The 5,000-nt window shown below is 39.5% G+C and overlaps 1 protein-coding gene across 1 annotated transcript in view; it reads left to right on the top strand.

The window, feature by feature from the left end:
- LOC137970853 (acyl carrier protein-like) overlaps positions 1 to 5,000 on the top strand; it is a 51,060-nt gene that overhangs the window by 39,935 nt on the left and 6,125 nt on the right. The window lies entirely within an intron of this gene.

Here is a 5,000-nt window from a genome sequence, read left to right as displayed (position 1 = left end):
TTGTGGTATTTTATCGCACGTGGCGGAAAGATATGCGTGGAAGTGACTGGCCGAAGACGTCACTGCAAACAGCTGTGCGGAGGAATGGAGATTCCTTGTAGGTTGGTGTTTACTTGTTCGAGTAAAGCGAAAGTTAATCACTTGAAAGAACTCTTGGAGAGCAAGATTCGCCGATAAACACTCGAAGACACAAACGGCTCCTTTAGGAGCCACCACTCATTAAAAAGTCAATGAACAACAGCAACATGCTCTCAGTTTCTTTTATGTTTCTTTACTGAGATCTTAAGAAGTTGTACGAATATTAATTAGGTGTTTTAAAACTCCAAACACAGATGTATCCATGGATAAGCCGCACCCTTGATTTATGGCTTCAATTTTGTGAAAAAAAGGGCAGCTTGTACGTGGACGTTTACGGTAGTGTCCATTTTAAAATGGTGATATGAAACAAATTCATTAAGGGGTTTGCGATTTAAAATCATTTTGTAGCTGCCATCCTTTTTACGCCACACAAATATAGTTGAGAGGACGTCCGCTACTGCATATTCAGTTTTTTCCAAAACCCCTTTATGGACAAGCTTAGATATCTCTTTAGTTATTATCTCCCCTTCACCGGGTGAGAAGTGGATTTGTTTAGGTGGGTAAGGCTGCACAGGGGTATGAGCTTCAAACTCAATGTGGTAGTGCTTGATGGCATTAAGTATGACTTGGTCATTGGTCAAAGATTCCCAGGAACCAACATGGTCCTTCAGCTGTCCTGCTGAAAAATTGAGGACCAGTTGATGCAAATAATCCTCATCCATAAATGATGTAAGGTATGTCCTTACCTGGTTATCAATTAATCTTTGTTGTTGGATTGGCTGTACCCTAAAAAAGGGCGTGGGTGAAATGTTTTCTGGCCAGTAGATGTCTGATTATATGGTCTGAAATTTGAGCGTTGAAATTTCTGCCACCCAGTCTTTAGGTAGTTATGGCTAGACGTGTGAGTGTCAGAATTTCTCTGCATCTGCCTGCCTGCCTGTCTTCTTTGCTTCGGTCATAACCTTTAGATGTTTTGATAACTCATCCCCAAATAGCTTTGTAGAGGGCTTGATGTTCTCCTTGCATAACCTTGTATACGGGGGGTTGAGGTCGGGCTTGATTAGCTCTCGACGTTTCATATTAAGTTTATAATTGGCATTAGCCACAAGGGCAATGCTGTCCAGGACCTGACGGACATTAGTGGGTTTGCCAGTTTGAAGGTCTTTCACCAACTGGTCCCCCAAAATAGACAGGGATGATAAACCCTGAACAAGGAATTCTTGTATCTTCTGAAAAGCAAGGTCAACTGTCCTGCTCCTCCTGGGAAGCAAATCCCAAACCTCTTCGTTAATTGCTGTAGTACACAGGAACTTAGAATTTTCCAGTGGAGGGTATTTATCAACCCTTTCCTTCACCGTTTCTGGCGACAGACTTCCAAAAGCCATATTATAAATTAGACTGGCAACCTTCTCTGTTATAGCAGGAGATTTATCTCCTTGGTCTGTAAAAATGCCTGAGTCAGGCTTTCTGAGTCAGAGCAAGCAGATTTCTTTGCCATTCTAGAGTCACTCGGTTAGAGCACATTATTTAACATGGCAGAAACATTTAGTTGTGTATTGCTTGTGTTCGATTCTTCCTCGTCTGCCTCCTCGTCTGAGTCAGGACGAATGAGGATGTCTTCTTTAAGACTGGTGAGGGTCGCCGTCTGTGTTTCTGAGGCTTTGGTCAATTGTGCCAAAGTGTCGTTAAATTCTTTGAGGATCACTGCCATGCTGTTCTGAGAGGATTGGTCTACAGCACCGTGCGAGCTCTGAACATCTGGTTTCAAACCTGGTGTAGTCATTCTAGGTGTTTTCCTACCCAGTGAACTTATTGCAGACCCGATATTAAGAAACATGATGGTAGAAATAGAAGATTTTCTCCGCGTAAATAATCACCGTGCTAAAATTGATTTGTACGCGAAAAGCACTGGTTATGCGCATGCGTCTAGCTATCTCATGGGATCCCTGGGGCAGTGATGACGACATAGAAAATAACTTATTTTATTTGCAAAATGACATGGTTGCATGTATGTTCTTTTGAGTATAACATTAACAAGTAACTATTGGTGTGGCTAAGGCTTTTGTTGGGATTATGCTTGCAGTAATTGCTAAAAGTGGAAAAGAATTATATTGGTTAATGAAAACCGAAGGTTTTGTCTAACGCAAAATGTAATAATAAGGGCTTTTTAACTGATTCTTAGAACGAATACTGACACTTTCTTTTGTCTATCTAGCGCAACGTGGAAATAAAATAAATACTTGGTGTAACAACAGTTACTACATGTATAATGACAATAACGGGTTCATGAACTGATCATTAGAACAATTAGTGACAGTGACCCTGTGTAACGCAACGTGTAATAGACTATTTATTTCGTCTAACAATGTTAGGCTATATTCGAAGCCTTTTAATCATGATAGAAATACACTAAATATGTGGTCTAGCTGCAAGTGACATAAATGCACACTGTTGGCCTCTAGAATGCTCACTGAAAGCTTCATGACCTTGAAGAATGCTACCTCGAATAGAAGTAATCATAATAGATCAGCAAAAAGTGCCAAAACTCACCTGTAAACAGCGAAACCTTGACTCTGATCAACTGTATTTATAACAATGCTTCGTCAAATGAAAGTAATCATAACAGATCAGCAAAAAGTGCCAAAACTCATCTGTAAATAGCAAAACCTTGACTCTGATCAACTGTATTTATAACTTGCTGTGAGCACATGCGATTTTCCGCTGAGCGAGCACGATTTTCCGCTGTGCAAGCACATGTCAATTTTTCTTATAAGACAGCTGCTGATTGGCTAGACTGCACCATATAAGAGAATTTCTGATTGGCTGTTTCTTAATGCGGACGATGGGTCGAACCAAAATTTCTCGATGGCTTAAAGAATATGAAGGCTGTGCAATTATTATTATTATTATTATTATTATTATTATTATTATTATTATTTGGGGGGCACTGGGGTAGCACAAGTTGGTGCCTAAGCCTACCATGGGAACATCGCTGACCCTGCCCACCAGAGTTCGGCGTGACAAGTTTGGCAAGTGACCAGAATCCCAAAGCCACCCTTGTTAGGATTACAACAGATAATTACTGGGTTGCCAGTATGGCAAACCCAGTGGGAATCTGCGTTTCATTTGTTGGTTTTATTATTTTTTCTTGTTTTTCTTTTTTTTTTTTCGTGTCGGTAAAAGTCTTACCTGTCACTCCCCTGCTAAGTGGTGTCTTTGTGCATAGAGCCTTCTGCTTGTATTTTCTTAGGATCGAGAGGGTAATGGGAAATGCGTAGATTTCTCTGGTGGACACAGTAGAATGATTAACTTTACTGGCAATGGCGTCGAAAGTCATGTAACGCGAATGGCGTTTTAGTGGATCTTTAAACAAAATATACCCTTATGGAGCTCAATAATGGAAAGCCAATTGGATACTGACAAGTAATGGACTTCGACAGCAATCTGTCACCCGTCGAGCCATAATCAAAGTGAGCTGTAGTTCTAATATTGTACAAGTGTGGTGTTTTGTACAACACTGAAATCAAATGGAAAATTCTCTTGTAACTTACAGGTTTAACAAAGACAGAGACTTGGATCTGTGATCTGTTGTTTGTACTCAATTATGCACAGTCTTCTGGTAACAGTTGGAAATGTCATTAATTCTTGTTAGTCAAAAATTATTTGAAAGAAAGCTTGTTGCCCATTTTTGCTTGAGAATTCAAGTAAAGGGTTTTTCAGTAAAGGGTTTGATGCTGAACACTGGTGGGAAATTTATTTAGTTGCGTTTTTGACACAGAGTGTAATTTGACACGATTGAGTTTCTTGTCTTCACGCACGTAATGAAATAGGAAGGGTTTTTTGCCTCTAATAGCAAATATGTTGTTTGTTTCAAAAAATATTTCGCGGAAAAAGGTGGCCTTTGTGAATTCATCATGTTATTTTATTTTATTTTATTTTATCAGCTTCGCCAAGTAAACAAACAAAACAATTACGTAAACAGAAGAACATTGGCAGGGACACCGCAACAGCGTTGGCCAATTACAGCGGGCGCGGATACTAATAAGAACTGAATGAAAACAAGGAATGTAAAAAAAATACAGCAATATAGAAAAAAATACAACTACATACAGCAAGTTATTGGACGGAACAAGGGACAAGCACTGTTGCATTTTAAACAGATAGACTTGAACGAACGTGGGTCATCACAGTTATAGGAAACAGCTAACGCGGACTTATAATAACTAAAAATAACCAATTTAAAAGAAGCTAAGGTCGATGAGCTCAAATCTAGTTCGTCCGCTAAAAAATTCCAAATTCTACTAGTTCTAATAAGAAAGGATTTCTGGTAAGTAGATGTTTTACATTTCTTAATTATGTATTTGGTAACGTTGCTGGTTGAGGATCTAGTACGTCTGACGTATTTGCGAACTTCAGGTAGAACAGAGACATTCACGTTAACAAGACTGTGTGTCAATTTGAAAAAATAGGTGATCTAAAAGTTCATGCCAGTAACAAGTAGGTATTAGGTTTAGAGTTCCTAAAGGAGACGTATAACTTATATTAGAAGAATAAGGCAGTTTTAAGATAAACTTAGTGGCGCGTCTTTGGATACGCTCAAGCTTAACAATGAGCTCGATGGACTGCGGGGCCCAAATTTGGGTAGCGTATCCCAAATGTGGCCTAACTAGGGCTAGGTATAGCGTACGTCGTACTTCGGTTCTAAACATGAACCTCGTGTTCCTATTTAAGTAGCTTATTAGTAGTTTATTAGCACGCGAAGATTGTTCATTTACTTGTTTGGACCATGTCAGATCCTTACTAATCCATACGCCCGGATCGTTTTCTGCAGCATATAATTCAAGTGCGGTGTTGATAAGATCGGGTTTTTTTCTCTTGTTATGCGCTGCGCCTTACATTTAGCTTCGTTAAAGAGGAGACCG

The sequence above is a fragment of the Montipora foliosa genome, chromosome 9 (assembly GCF_036669935.1).
Source record: "Montipora foliosa isolate CH-2021 chromosome 9, ASM3666993v2, whole genome shotgun sequence".
NCBI classification, from domain to species: Eukaryota; Metazoa; Cnidaria; class Anthozoa; order Scleractinia; family Acroporidae; genus Montipora; species Montipora foliosa.
This window is presented reverse-complemented; position numbering and strand designations above follow the sequence as displayed.